The sequence below is a fragment of the Microcebus murinus genome, chromosome 8 (genome assembly GCF_040939455.1).
Source record: "Microcebus murinus isolate Inina chromosome 8, M.murinus_Inina_mat1.0, whole genome shotgun sequence".
Taxonomy (NCBI): Eukaryota; Metazoa; Chordata; class Mammalia; order Primates; family Cheirogaleidae; genus Microcebus; species Microcebus murinus.
This window is the reverse complement of record NC_134111.1, coordinates 28,341,805-28,358,752: the sequence shown is the minus strand read 5'-3', so window position 1 is coordinate 28,358,752 and position 16,948 is coordinate 28,341,805. Positions and strand designations below refer to the sequence as shown.

Here is a 16,948-nt window from a genome sequence, read left to right as displayed (position 1 = left end):
CTCTTCTCAAAGCATTTTGCCAGTGTGTGTGTGTGGGGGGGGGTAGTGTTAATAGTCCTCCTTACCCCCTTCCTCTCTTCCTTCTTTCCTTCCTTCTTCCCTCTCTCCCCTTTCTTCTTCTTTTTTTTCTCCATCACATGTAGTTACATAGCTATTGTTTCTCCTCATGACCCTTAACATCTATCTATATTACATCCTCATTTCTTTCTGTAACTGCCTTCTGTCATCATTATCCAACAGCCACTTCATATTTTCACTAGTATCAGGGCATATTTACTTGGGCGACGATCTCAAACCCCATTTTATTTTAGATATTCAACCTAATATGAATTTGTACTTTTTAAAAAAAATCATTGCTCTTTTTTATTTCAGATAATATTTTGGCTATTTATTTATTTATTTTTGACAGAGGACAACCCCCACCTCCCCCTTTTTTCTAAAGGTATCCTTTTTGCAATTTACTTGTCTTACCTGAAACATTTTTTCTGTTTGAACATTACACACAAAAGATTTCTCTAGTCTTATTTTGTCTAACGTGAGATATAACACTCATGCATATGAAGTTGCATATAAGACACATTTAGAATTTTAAAAATAATTATGAAATATACACTCACGGAACCACCAAACAAATCAATCAATAGAATATTTCTGGTCCTCTCAAGGTCCCCTCATTATATTTTTTTTCTTGAACATACACACAACACACTCCTTATAAAGAAACAACTTCTTGATTTTCATGGTAATAATTTTCTTATTTACTTTTCTTTACAGTTTTAATATGCTTAAAAATATAGATTAGTTTTGCTTATTTAGATCTTTAGGTGCATGGAAACATATCATGTGAATAACTGGTGTTTTGTTTCTTTGCTATACATATTTTAGGGTTATATTGTGATATTTATACCTAGGTCATTCATTCTCCTTACTGAATAGCAGTGCTACCCAAAGTAGCTGATTCTCAAATTATTGGTCCACAATGAATGTAAATGAGCACAAAAGAATGTAAATCAATGCACTGCATCTTTCTTGATAAAGTCTTGCTAAAAGAAACAAACAAAACCTATTTTGCTAAGTGATGTAGTTAATTTTTTATTCTGGTACAAGATCCTTATATCTTCGTAGACCATTATCAAACATGTCTTGTACCAGTACAAATTTGTTGAAAAAATTTTCATGGAATTGTTGTATAGTATTCCATTGATTAGTATATCATATATTATTTGTCTGCTCTATTGTTAATGGAAAGCTATATTGTTTTGAGTTTGGGGCTTTTTTAAAAAAAAAGGTTCTCGGCCGGGCGCGGTGGCTCACGCCTGTAATCCTAGCTCTCTGGGAGGCTGAGGCGGGCGGATTGCTCAAGGTCAGGAGTTCAAAACCAGCCTGAGCAAGAGCGAGACCCCGTCTCTACTATAAATAGAAATAAATTAATTGGCCAACTGATATGTATATAAAAAATTAGCCGGGCATGGTGGCGCATGCCTGTAGTCCCAGCTACTCGGGAGGCTGAGGCAGAAGGATCGCTCGAGCCCAGGAGTGTGAGGTTGCTGTGAGCTAGGCTGATGCCACGGCACTCACTCTAGCCTGGACAACAAAGCGAGACTCTGTCTCAAAAAAAAAAAAAAAAAGGTTCTGTAGTATATACAACCAAATGTGGATTTCCAGTCTCCTCAAATATGTTGGATATGACATAATATTTTCAAAAGTGGTTTGACACATTTTATATGTATAACAACAGTATATAGAAAATCCAAATTGCTTCATATCATCAACAATACTTGGTAATGTCAAATTTTAAAATGTTTGCCAATCTGGTGGGTATGCAATATAATCCCTTTGCGGTTTTAATTTGAATTTCTGTGATATTATCTTAATCTTTTGAGGAGTAGAAATTCTTAATTTTTATATGGTTGAAGTTGTCTATTTTTTATTTCTTTCTTAGTGGTTATTTTTATCTTGCATCAAAGAAATTTTGCATACACAAATTAAGAACATATTTTTCTATATTATGCTTTAAAAGCTTATTAGTTTTGCATTTCACACTTAGGCTTATACCCACATCAAGATAACTTTTGTATGAAATAGGGGTTGAATTTCATTTTCCCCCTACTGTCTGCAGCTATACCTTTGCTGTAAATTCAATGTTGATATAAATAAATATGTGTTTCTTGACTCTCTCTTCTCTTTCATTGTCCCATTTTTCTATCCTTGTGTCAATATCAGAATTACTATAATTTCATAACAATTCTTGATATGTGCTAAGTAATATTTTCCTAGGGATTTATCTATTTGCCTAAAATTTTCAATTTATTTGTATAAAGCTGTGCATAATATCCTAGACATGGTTGAAAGTTTCGTTGTAGAGACTCTGTGTATTGTTATAGTCCTCTGAAGAAGGTATATTTTTTTGCTTTAGAAGAAAAATTAATGCAGCTAAACTCAAACAAAAACTCTTCTCTGCCAAAGGTGAGCAACATATCAAATTTTTGCAGAGATTGTTTTCAGTCTACCCCATGAATATATGCTTTACAGGTGAGCCAGAAACATAGAAATTTTAGATCCTTTCTCCCTTTTTGGATCTTGCTCTCTCCTTTCTGATATTTTTCCTGACTCACTAGCAGCTCTGGCTATACAGCTTATGTCCTGTTTGTTTCCCAGGCAGAAAAAAATGAAAAGCATTCTATTGGAATTTTATTTTAGGTCACTGCAGCTGCCTTCATTCTAAAGCCCCCAAAACAGGAAACTCACCAAAGCCATAGCTTCCTTTAGGTTTTGGGTCCTCTTCAAAATTGACCTACATTTTGTTTACTTTCCAGATCTTCGTATTTTGCCTATATTTTACAGTTGTTACCTGTGAGATATTGGTTTGTTAGGAAATTAGTTCTCCATAAAAAGAGCAGGACTTTTCATTGTTTCTTCAATATCAGCAAATGTTCTTTAGGTTTTCATTTTCTCCTATACTATGACTATCTTATTGTCTCTTTGATATTAAAAAAAAAAATTGGTCTAGTGTGGTTTTTTGGTTTGTTTTTTGTTTTGATGGGGTTTTTGTTTGTTTGTTTACTTATTAACATTTCCTCTGTGGGCATGGTGGCCCAAATAAGTTAATTCATTTTCACTAGATGGGTAAGTCATCAGGTGATTCTAAAGCACACTGGTATTCTAAGTAGGTTCCTTGGATTAGCTAAAACCTTTTGTCTCTAAATGATATCAACCGGGTCAGGTAGTAAAATTCATGGAATCCTAGAATTTGTTCTTCTTGACATATATAGTAAAACTCCGCACTTAGGGGAGTCTGAAAACCAATTGTCTAAAGTAAGCATTACACTATAGAAAGCTTAATATAATTATCATGATGATCCTGTGCAATAGTTGAGAGTGCCTTTGAGTGTGAATGAGATTCAAATCCATTCAAGGACCAAATTCAGTATGGTGCCACCTAGTGGTGACTGTCGGTTTCAATGTTTAATAGTATTAATAAAGAAGAGTTTTGGTTTTGCTACTTACTGGTGGCATATAGAACAATGTTAGTGATTCCAGGTGGCTTCTAGTTAATTGCCTATATTTTTAGGCCTAAACAAGAGGGATTTGGGTAGGAAACTGGATCTACAGGGCTCACCCCGGCCTTTCATCCCACCCTGAGCTTGGGTTACCTATTGTTTCCCCACTGTGTTGACCATTCTCTCCAACTACTCCTTTATGTCCCACTCCAGCAGGGAAGAACTTTAGCCTAACCAGGTCAAGAACCATAACTGATCTGAGGACATAGGCTAGCACCAATCTTTTTATATCAAAATTAGTTATGATAGTGAGATTAATTACTTTGAGGTTTAATTGTATATTCTCAAATCCAAACTCCAAACTTGCATGATAAATTTACTAGAAATGATAATATAATTATAATTTCCCCCTGGGGAGATACTTCACTCTAAAAAATATAAACAAATTTGACTCATCCAAGGTTTACTCTTCCAGAATGACTGACATTTTATTTTTCAACAAATATCGAACCAGTTAACGATAGCTTTTAGGAGTAAGCTTCTACTTACTCCCAAGAAAATTATTTACTATATGATTGTCTTTGGGGCTCATCCAGAAAAAAGTAAACAAAGTCACTACAAATCATCCTCTTTTTGGATAGCTAGTCACAATAAATGCTTCCCTCCAGCTTTATTGAGATATAATTGACAAATAAAAATTATATATATTTAAAGTGTACAACAGGATGTTTGGATGTACATATACATTATGAAATGGTTACCACAGGTAGGTTTTATTAACACATCTATCATTTCACTTACTTTTTTTTCTTGTAGTAAGAAGACTTAGGATCTACTCTCTCAGCAAATTTCAATTATATAATACATTATTATTAATTCTAGTCACCATGCTGCACATTAAGTCTCCAAGACTTATGCATCTTCTAACTGAAAGTCTGCACACAATGACCAGCATCTCCCCATTACCCCCACCCTCTGATCCCTGGTAACCACTCTTCTACTCTGTTTCTATGAATTTGACTTTTTTAGATTTCATGTACATATAAATGAGATCATGGAGTGTTTGTTTTCTGCCTCTGGAATGTTTCACTTAATATCTTCCAGGTCCACTCATGTCATAATTGGCAGATTTTTCTTCTTTTTAATAGTTGAAAAAATATTTTACTGCATATATGCCACATTTTTTATTCATTCATCTGTTGATGGACACAAGTTTCATGACTATGTGGCATTGGCAAGGCTGTTCTTCTGCTTGTCTTACCTGGGCTCATGCATACTGGTACGTTGGGGTGAAGGCCAGAAAAGCTGCGTTCTATTTGCCAAAGCAGGTCAATAGGCGATAGATTCCACCCATTGATGGAAGGGACAGCTGATATCACGTTGTAAAGAGTTGGGGGGATTGGGAAATATTATTTTAGTGACCTACCATACATATATATGTTCAAATACCCATATACTTAGTTTTCAATACTTTAAATTTGCCTAGTGCAGATCCACCAACTTCAAGAGCAAAGCATTGCTCAATCTACCAATAGCATGCTAATACCAGCTGTTGCATCAATGGTACAGTGACTCTTCTCTTCTTCTTTTAGGATGATAGTTGTCTGTTTTGTGCTCAAAATATGCACATAGTGGCAATTTCATATGTAAAAACTCAGGAGACTTGTATTAATCATTATAACTGAGTCAGATCCTTTCTCAGCATGACTCATAAATATCTTTGAGGTTTGAAGTTCTTTATAATAACACTAATGTAATCTGTAAAATGGCATTGCTTGCAATGAATTCCATTTACAAATCTGAATAGGCAATGAAGAGAAAATGGTAGTGTAGTTACAAATTTTTAATGGAGACTAAAAACCAATGGAGCAATGGAAAACATAAAAATATCCTCTTGCTTCTAAAAGATCTCACAATGCTGTGACGCTAATGAAGATGGAGTTTATTTAGATGGATTTGCTTATATGCCACTTACTGCCAAAGAGATGGTTATCTGACTTAAAATCTATTATTGATTATTCAATTTAGTGCTCATATATTAATATTTAAATTTTATTCAGGTTAGAGTCATGTAGAAACTTGAGTTTCATATTCTAGCATGCCTCTGCTGCGGTTGACAACAGAAATGTTAAAATACAGTCATCTTCAGAGTATGGAATGGCCACTGGGGGGCTAATTTCCATTTTGTGGTTTATGGCTTCTTCTTAATATCTGATAATGCAATTATGCTTCAGTAAAGAATGAATCTTCCCTTGGCAAAGTAAGCCAGGCCCAGAATATTGATGATGTAAATAAAATAATATCATGATTTTAAAAAGGGTCTTCATTTGGAGGAGGTTTTTACTATGTAAAGTACCTATTGTTCAAAGCTAGCCATCTCATGTTACTTTCTTCTCCAGGAAAACATCTTCAAGAGGAAGGACTGGGTTTCAAATCATTTAGTGATAATATTGTTAAAGTTGAAATTGCTTTTATTTTTTAAAAAAAATTTTTTTACTATATTCCTCACTATAACACCTAAACAAAGAAAAAAAAATTTTTTCTTTTCTTTTTTTTTTTTTCCTCAGAAATAAGAGGTATCCTAAAACTACATAACACAGCACAATTTGATCTGCATGCTTCCTGGAAATATAGTCTTACCAACCTTCAAACTTAACTTCATTGCTACTAGATGTACAACTTGATTGGGATATCTGATATGAAACTACTGTATTTTCCCTTTGAAATTTCAGTTGTCCAGTCACATCATCTAGTTTATACTGCTCTGAATTATATCCAATGCTTTCCCATTCTTTGCTAACACGACATCTCATAAAATCACATAGGATAACATAATGTGACAGTCGAATTTAAGAGACCTCTTATTATATTTGAAATTCAACCAATGTTCCAATTTAATGGCAATAGATGATTAGAGGAGAGACAACAGCCTCATTTCAGAGACATTTTTACTCCGATGTATTTTTAATGCTCTTATGTCTTTTATTATTTTGACAGGTTTTCAGAAACTGTTCCCGAAGCCCTTGTTTTGAGCCTGATTTTTATAAAGATAGACAGGGACATATTTGAAAGTTCTGAGAGCACACTATTATGATACACACTAACATGATATTATTTGATGAAAAAATTCTGAAACAGTTCCTTTTAATATTTACATTGTTTACCATATGTTCTATTTAAAATACCTGCACAAGTAGGAGAAAAATTATTTCTACTCAGTAATCTTTTAATGTTCTTAGTAACATACAACCTTAGTAGTAGTAATGATGTCTTTTTAAATATCATTACAGCTCAGCACTCAAGCAGTAATGATGTGGAAAAAGATCTGATGATGTGATACTAGTATTTCCTGAGAAGGAGTTATAACATGTAAGCACAGAATGATACCTTTAAACTTTAAAAACAGAAGATTGAAATCTAGATGCATAAGTTTGAATGACTCTCTCTTTTTCTCTCTCTCTGTATATATGTAAGATATTTATCTTTTGCCACTTGAGAATTGATTTTTCCATAAGAGCTATAGGACATGTTAAGTAAGTGCCAGAAGATAGGATCTCCAAATAAACCATACCTTTTTGGGGAATTAAACAAACCTTGATACTTTTCACATAGTAATATTTTGCATATAGTAAAATGCTATCAACAAAGTGCATTCACATATATTGCATCATTAGATCCTCACAAACATTTGCACCATGAATTCATCCCCTTAAACAACCCGAAAGAAGAAAAACTCCAAGATGAACTGACTTATCCATTCCTACAGAATTGAGTGCCAAAGTCAGCACAGACTCACCTCCAGTGATAAGTTTGAACTTCTATTTAACCCCAGGTGACAGATAATGAGATGGGCTGACCTAACTTTCTTTTCACAGTGGGTTCATCCTGTACTCATGAGTAACCAACACTCTAAAAGGTTTTTATGTGCTTGTTTGGATTGTTCTTTTGGTTTGTTTTATACGTATTCATCACTGTATAGTCCCTGTACGTAAATTTTGTGTGTAGGTGTCTTAGCCCTCCAACACAGTAAAAACTTAAGTGCTGAAGAGGGACAGAAGCCATGAATCTCTTGTTGTAGGTGAAATTGGGAGGAGGCAGACCCTGCAGGGTAAAAGACCTGCCTAAAACAATACAGGATTAAAATATCACACGCTATCTATATAACAGGTTTTGAGGAGCTTAACACACTTTACAAATCCCATTTGACGAATTCCAATGAACAGCAAGGAGCTATGTGGGAGGGTGGAAATGATCTCTGTCCTCATTAACAATTTCTACTATTCTGAAGAGGGACTGTGCCTTTTACTCAGACTTCATAAATCTGTGACGCAGCCACAGTTGGTGGAAAACAATAGACAATTGGGAAATGAGGTAGAAAAAGGTGAAGGGGAGACCTGGGAAGTCTGTTCATCACTTGAAATTGTTAAAAGGGGAAAACAAAACCACACAAATGAGGTAGAGAAAGGTGAAAGAGGAAATCTGGGGAGTATATTCATCACCTAAAATTATTAAAAGGGGAAAAAAAACCCTACAAAAATAAATCAACTTTTCCTAACCTCACTAAAACCAGAGCCAGGCTCTGCCACAGTCACATATTTGAGACTCTTCTTTCTGCTATATCTGGCATGTTTGATGTTTAAATGTATTTAATCATTGTAATTAATCACTTTCAAGTTTTGCATATTTATAGGAAAATTATCACTTCAATAATGTTTATAGTTTTAAGAGAACAGATACCAATTTTATAAGCACTTGTATTTTTTGTTTGCTTTTCTCTTCAAACTGGATTGCTTAAACAGTAATAAACTGAGTAGTTATCATTTTAGGAGAATCTATCATGTGACAGCCTCTCCTAAGGTATGCTTTTTATACATCATGTCATTTAACTTTCATTACAAACCTACAAGTATTATTATAGTCGTTTTAAAGATGAAGATCAGTTATGTATATAGATATAGATTTAGAGAGGGGAGAAGGGACAGAGAGACAGAGAGGCAGAAAGAGACAGAAGGACACACGTTTTAAGGAAAGACCAACTAGAAACTCAGGCAAGATATGAAGTTGCAATCTAGAATACTAAATCTGTGGGTCAGGGCATCAGGCTGGAGACTCAGGCAATGATGTCATGTTTCAAGTGTTGAGGCAGAATTCCCTCTTCTCAATTTTGCTCTAAGGCCTTTAACAAATTGCATGAGGCCCACTCACACTATTGAGGGTTGTCTTCTTCACTTACAGTGATTATAAATGTTAATCACATCTACTACATACCTTCACAGCAGCATCTAGACTAGTGTTTGATCAAACAACTGAGCACCATAGCCTAACCAAGTTAACACACAAAACCACCATCCACTGTCTACCACCCCTTGTCAACTTGGCAGCCATACACACCTCCTCAAACTGTACCAAATCTCCAAATGAAGACAATTACACAATCATACTGCTGCCTGACATGACACAATTATCCTATGTACAACTGAACGTGCATTGGCAGTTTCCCCAGAAGAGAGTGAAAAATACATGTTGAAGTTCACTCTTCTCCTTAGTATCCTGTAACTTAAATACTATGATGTAAAGTTAATACATTTAATGTTATTAGCAAAGAATGATGGAAGAGGAGAAGAAAATATGTATTTTATATGTGTACACATACATAGATACCATCCTATACAAATATACACATTTATATATTCACACTCATACACATCATAATACAATAAGGAAAAAACACTCATAACAACAAGAGTTCTGTTTCTACAACTGGTCATGTGGTCAGAGAATTTATTTATAATTGTATTTTGCCACTACTCATTGCACATTTCTTTTGCCCTCAGTAAGCACGTCAGTTGGTTGTGGTTCTTCACCTAGTGAGATGACTTAAACTTTCATTTCTGTAGGTCTGGACCATTAGTGATTCTACTTGAAATGGCTGTTTTCATCAACTTTATTAAGATACAACCTAAGGGCTCTCCCTTATTCCAGACATATTCTTGTTTACTTTATGTAGTAGCAGTTCAATTTTTCCTTGGTAATCAGGACCAATCACCCCAGACAGTATAGTAACTGCCTTATTTTCCTATTGATTTAAAGGCATGAGAAGTTCAAAGTAGCCTGGTGGAAGTTTTGACTTAAAATTCAGTGTAATCATTGTTTGAGTAGAAGCATTCTTCTCTTTGCAACTAAGCCCTCTAGACTAGAAGAACATAAAGCAGCAAAGGCAGAAAGGAAAAATTTTTCTGGTAAAATTTTGGGATAATAATAATTGGTGCCACTCCCATTTCCATCCATTGATCTTTGCATTTAAGAATCCTGGTTATGGGACTAGTAATACCATATATTGGATGCTGATTTAGAGCATATAGCCTCCTGAAGAACATTACCCCAGCCCTGCAAGCTATTGCCACCTAGTTATTGTAATAGAATCTTCAAAAGGCTGTTCCACTATTCTATCCTGCCAGCTGGTTCAAAATGATGAGGAACATGATAATGTCAGTGAATTCCCTCCCCATGGGCCAAAATGAGCTCATGGGATCATGTGCTGTGAAGTGAGTTCCTTGATCAGAAGCAATGCTGTGTGGAATGCCATGGTGATAGATAAGGTATTTTGTCAGTCCAAGAATGGTAGCTTTGGCAGAAGCATTGCATGCAGAAAAGGCAGATGTATATTAAAGTTTATCTCCCACTAAGAACAAAACATTGCCCCTTCCATTATAAAAGTGGGCCAATGTGGGCCCACATGGCCAAAAGTGGGCCATGTTGATTATTCAACATGCCTCCAGGTAGCTGGCTGATCACTCCAGGGAATGATGCTTTATCAGGGATTAGTGTTGGTCTTGTTGCTGGCAATCTAGATACTCAGCAATAGCTGTAGCCAAGTCAGCCTTGGTGAGTGAAAGACCATGTTTTTGGGCTCATGCATAATCTTCAGCTGTACCACCACTGACATTTTGTTCAGGACCCCATTGCTCAAGGACAGAGATAGTTGGGATAGGGGCTGATTGGTATTCAGAGACAGGTCATCTCATCCATTCATTATTAAAATTCTCCTCTTTAAAGACACCTTTCAGTGAGCATTCACATGAGACACAAATATCTACTTATTTTTCTAATTTAGAGAGGTCTATCCACATAATTCTTTCCCAAATTTCTCAGTCACCAATTTTCCAATCATGTTCCTTCCATGTCCCTAACTATCCAGCCAAATCATTGGCCACTATCCATAAATTGATAAATAATTGTACATCTGGCCATTTATCCTTTCAATCAAAGTGAACACCTAGGTGCATGACTCAATGTTCTTCTCACAGAGGGAATTTTCCTCCACCATTGTCCTTCAGAGATGTCCCAGAAAGCAGTTGTAGGTCTGTAGCTGTCCACTTCAGATGGTGCCTGCATATTGCATAGAGCCATCTATAAATCAGGCCTGACTCTTCCCTTCCTCAGTCAACTGATTGTAAGAAACTCCCTATGAGGCCATGGATGCAGGCTGGGAGAGAGAAGGTCAAACAGCAAGAGTGGGGGCCATTGGCAATTGGGCCACTTCTTCTGTAATTTACTTGTGCTTTGGGGGCCTACTCAAGCCTACAATTGTGTATACCACTTCCATTTGGTTATGTGCCGCTATGCATGCCTAACTTATGACTTGGTGAGTTAGGATTGCAATGGGAGCTCAGGTCCTATGGTAACTCGATGGTCCATGATTAGGCAGTTAGTCTAAGGTCCAGTAGTAAAGCAAAGAAATTATTTGAGAGCAATTTTAAGAAAAAAGTTGGTAATAATGTTGGGAGCCCAGATGGCAAGGAGAGTATGGGGCTGATTCTACATGAAGTACTTGAACTGGATTATCTATAAGCAAAGCAGGGTAGTAAGTGTATGGGGAAAGGTGGAGAAAGGAAAAAAAAGGAAATGGGGAAGAGATAGGTGTGAGAAAAGGCAGTAGTAGTAGTAAAAGACCAAAGACAGTGTCTGCTCCCAGACAAGAACATTCCTAAAAGTCGTATGGAGCTGTGCAGGGCAGAAGCTCATGCCCCAGTCATGAGGTCAGCCTTGGAGATGATTCTCAAAAGAAGATGACTCTCAAAGCTGTTTCTCAAAAGAAGAGTAGTTATCCGCCAAGGAGAGCAGGACTTTGCTCTAAAATCCAAACGACTGCATTGCAAGTCGCCTATAGGAACCTGACAAAGACTCCAAACAGCATCTCTATTTGCCAATGACACTTCAAGTAATATTGGATCTGCTAGATCATATAATCTAAATGGCAGAGCAGTTTGCACAGCACCTTGGAGTTGTTTTGGAGCCTTTTCTTATTCAAAGTGCCATTCAAAACTAGTAGCTTATTCAGTCACTTGGTAAATAGGCCAGAGTAATACACTCAAATAAGGAATATGTTGCCTATAAAAATCCAAAGAAGGCAACTGAGCATTATGCATCATTTTTGGTCTTAGGAGAGGCCAGATACAACAATGTATTCTTCACCTTCGAAGGGATAACTCAGCATGCCTCACACCACAGGGACCCTAGGAATTTCACTGAGGTGGAAGGTCCCAAACTTTTGTCAGACTTACTTTCCATTCTCAGATGTGCAAATATTTTACCAATAAGTTTAGAGTAGTTGCTACTTCTCACTCACTAGGACCGATCAGCCTAATGTCATCAACGTAATGGACTAGTATGATAGCTTGTGGAAGGGAAAGATGATCAAAGTTCCTAAAAACTAAATGATGACGTAGGCCTGGAGAGTCGATATGCCTCAGATGTGGGACAATGAAGACATACTGCTAGCATTGCCAGCTGAAAGCAAACTACTTCTTGGGGTCTTCACTAACAGTGTGGAGAAAACAGCCTCCACCAGATCAATATCTACATACCAGGTGCCAGAGGTTGTGCTAATTTGCTCAAGCAAGGAAACCACATCTGGCATAGCAGCTGCAATTCGAGTCACCAACTGGGTGAGTTTAAAGTTATGCACTCTCATTCTCCAAGATCCATCTGTTTTCCGCACAGGTCAAATTGGCAAATTAAATGGGAATGTGGTTGGAATTACCACCCCTGCATCCTTTCAGTTCTTTATGTAGGCACTAATCTTCGCAATCCTCCCAGGAATGTGGGACTGCTTTTGGTTTCCTATTTTCCTGGGTAGAGGCTGCTGTAGTGGGTTTCACTTGGTCTTTCTTACTGCAACACCCATAAAATAGGAAACCAAAAGCAGTCCCACTCCAAGGTCAAGGAACAAATTTGGGGATTCTGCCAATTGATAATTATGTCTATTCCAATTTTGCATTCTGGAACATGGGCCTGAGCATCATATGGTCACAATGTTGTTTTGAATATCTTGGAATTAGTGTCAATTCAGAGCTAGTGTTCAGTAATCTCCCCAAAATCTGATTATTTCCTTTTTCACAGTGTAAGTAAGTTACCCTGGTAAAATGTTGTCTCTTTGTGGAAAACTAGAAGAAAGATTAGCAGTATAAATATTTGGCAGTACAGCAAAATTCTTTCTCAAGGGGACTACTTCATTCACAACGTTCTGAGTCTGTTAATTTGCTCAAGTTTGAGAGTTGATTTGGGGTGAGTGGCTCTCTGTTTTGGTGATTCAAGTTAGACTTTTGTTCACTTGACCTAAAATTCTTCTACTTGTAAAGATCAAGTAAGAATATGGGCTACCCTTGGCTAGGCCTAGTGGCTCAGACCTGTAATCCTAGCACTCTGGGAGGCCAAGGCCAGAGGATCGCTCAAGGTCAGGAGTTCGAAACCAGCCTGAGCAAGAGTGAGACCCCGTCTCTACTAAAAATAGAAAGCAATTAATTGGCCAACTAAAAATATATAGAAAAAAATAGCCGGGCATGGTGGTACATGCCTGTTGTCCCAGCAACTCAGGAGGCTGAGGCAGAAGGTTTGCTTGAGCCCAGGAGTTTGAGGTTGCTGTGAGCTAGGTTGATGCCATGGTTCTCTAGCCTGAGCAACAGAGTAAGACTCTGAATCAAAAAAGAAAAGAAAGAAAAGAGAAGAAAAGAGAAGAAAAGAAAAGAAAAGAAGAGAAAAGAAGAGAAGAAAAGAGAATATAGGCTACCCATCTATTTCACTTGTAGAGACACCATGATCAATTAGCTACTGCCATAGGTCTCTGCAAGTCAGATTATTCTCATTACTGCTTTGACTCTGCTATCCCTCATGGTAACCATACCCACTTTGTCTTTGGAGATTAAGTACACCACTTGGCCCCTGCCATCCTGTGATCCCAGTATACCCATTGGATTTAAGATACCAGTTCAGTCATTTCAATTCCCACCATAATTGCTGATCTGCAAAGAAAGAGTGACCTCAGTGCTCTTCAAAGGAATCTGGGGCTCCTCTCACAAATTTATTCCTCACAGTCCTGGTAAAAGTTATGTTCTCTGGAAAACCCCCTGCGGCCCCAGGGTGAGAGAGAAGGTGTCACATGGTAAATCCACTCTAACACTCCAGTCTCTCTAACCTGTTGATGCCTTCTTCTACAGTATAGCAAAGCAGTTCTGGCATATCTGTTTCATGTAGCGCAGGACACCTTTTGGTCCATGTTTCAGCCAACAAACCAATCAGACTATTAGAGACTTTCTAACTCTTTGAGCTATAATATTTAATCCAGAATCTCTGCTTAATGGGCCAAAATTAATAAATTCATCCTGTCCCAACTTTATGTTCTTTTCACCATTATTCCATACCCTTAATATTCATTCTTACTCATATTATTAATATCCAGATTTCTGATCATATAAATTGAAAAATTCATACAGTTTTTTTTTTTTTTTTTGGAAGACTGCATCTCCTCATTGATCACAATTTATACTTCATTTCTGGGGACCTGCTGAAACTGGAGTCTAGTTAGAGGTCCAGAGCAAAGATGGGTGGCAAGAGTAGGTCCTGAGGAGAATCAGCAGTGTCTTGCAAAGCAACTGCCTCAGGAGGAGGCCATTGCTGTTCCTCAGTCAAAGCATGGGTGATCCTATGTGGGTGGTGGGTGGAGTTGAAGCACTGTTTCCACTGGCAAAGAAGATTATACAGAATTTATGGGTTCAATGGCCCTCACTTCATTGGGATCTTTCTCATGCCTCCATTCCTATGCTCAGTATTCTATTCCTTCCCAATCAATGCCTCTGTGGGCTTGGTTTTCAGCAGTCTCAGCTCTGCAGCTACAGGACATAAGGATTTCTATCAGGGGAGACATAGAAAATTCCAGATCATTTTTGTAGTACTTGGGCTGAGAATGTGAAACCATAAGATCATCCTTTCTCCCCTCTGCTCCCCAAAATTTGTCTAAAACAATTAAGAGAAACCAGCCCCCTCATTATACTTATGAAATGACAAAAATGTTCTATGGTAATACAGTCCCTCAGACTCTCATAAATGTTTTGTTAGTAACATCTATTGGTGACATTTTGAATCTCTCTCTTGCCACACCCTACTCTAGACTATCAGTGTCCTCTTTCCTACCAGGAGTAGAGTCATTAGGGCCTTTCAATCTACTCAGGTTAAAGAACCAATTTCAGAAAGTTCAGCATCAATTCAAATGACTAAACATTAAGATTCTGTTTCTCTAAAACTACTCTGTACAAAAATCTATAATAGGGTTCTCCAGAAAAACAGAACCAATAGAAGAAAGAGAAGGATGATGGGAAGAGGTGATATTTTAAGGAATGGGCTCATGTATTTGTGGGTCTGGTGTCTGAGTCAACAGTACAGTCTGACTGCTAGAAACTCAGGCAAAATTTGAAGCCGTAGTCTTGAGTATTAAATCTCTAAATCAGGATTTCAGCTTAGAAGTTCAGGCAAGGATGTGTCACTATCTTGAGACAGAATTTCTTCTATTAGAAACTGCAAGTTTTGCTTTTAAGGCCTTAAACTTACTGGGTGAGGCCCATTCACATAGCTGATGGTAATTTTTTTTTTTTTTTTTTACTTTAAGTCAACTAATTATACGTATTAATCCAATTACCTATTTACTTTAAAGCATTTTTTATATAGTAAACATGTGTGTGTGTACATATGAAGTACAGTGTTTCCCTGAAAATAAGACAGAGTCTTATATTTATTTTTCCTCAAGAAGACACTCCAGGGCTTATTTTCAGGGGATGTGTTATTTTTTTTTTAAGTATGGTATAACAATCTACATTTATTCAAATATAGTTAAGTCATCTTCTGGAACATCATCATAACTCTCCAAACCCCAAATTCCATACTGAATTTCTTGCAACTCTATTTCCTTTAGAACCATTGGCCCCAATCTCTCATCTCAAGCAATAGAGCTCTCATGGGGCAGATGAGAAGGGCTGCTCATATTCTTTACTACTCCGTGACAAAATGCATGGGTTGTGCAGATACACTGGGTAGCCACGCCCATCACTAGCTCTTATTTTCAGAGTAGGGCTTATATTGCACAAATTCATAGAAATCCTGCTAGGGCTTGTTTTATGGGTAGGTCTTATTTTCGGGAAAACACTGTATATATGCATACATTAACTGATTCAAACTAATACCCCACCAATCAGAATTCAGATGCAAATCTTAGTCCTCTCTTGCAATTTCTGAGACTGATAATCACCAATATAATTTGAGTTGAATATCCTGATGTCAATGGCATCAAACAATTACCCAAAACTCAATGGACAAGATTAGAATTCAAATCACCTCAATAACCCTAGATTAATAAGAGAATTTCTCTAACACATTTCAAATCAAACAATCATGGCTTGAGACAAATCACATTAATTAATAACTAGTTTAATTATTAATACTATAAGAAATGTTTCTGTGTCAAATAATTCTGTAAATTAAACATCTCTACCTATATATTCTCTTAAATTTTTTTAACCTATATGCCATATAAAAGTTGTATTGATGGGTATGTGCCCTCTTCAGGTTAATGCATAGTACACAAATTAAACTTGAAATTCATCATGTATGATATTATATTATCTCAAACACTATATCCCTTTTCAAAACCAGAAACAGAAAATAGGAGTGGTTTGAAAGAGGCATTCAGTTCCATGTGGTTATGCATGCTCATCTGAATTGTGCTATTACTAATCATGTGCTTTTAACTTTTTATATTGAGTAAAACTTGATTCTCGTTTTGTCCTAAAATTTACCAATTTCAAAGCATGGTAAATGATAAAGATCACTACAATTTTATTTTATAACTTCAGGGATTAAAAAAATCCTTTAATATATTTATAAAAAGTCTGCTTATGTAGACTTATCTATAAAATTATATTTCTATGTAATTTTAATCTCCCCAAAATTTATTTTCCCAAAGAATGGTGATTTCTTGAAATTTATGATTTCCAGATTATATTTTCTTAGCTATTACATAAATAAATGTCCCCATGCAGCCTGTGAAAAAGATTTTGGATCAGTTTAATGCTTTAGTAATGAAGTTTGATGTTGCTCCAATTACCCTACTTAATATACTA

At 36.5% G+C, this 16,948-nt stretch overlaps 1 pseudogene; it reads left to right on the top strand.

Annotated features, from left to right (window-relative positions):
• The first annotated feature begins 12,244 nt into the window (after positions 1–12,244).
• Positions 12,245–16,948, top strand: part of LOC142872318 (glutamine--tRNA ligase pseudogene) — a 52,486-nt pseudogene continuing 47,782 nt past the window's right edge.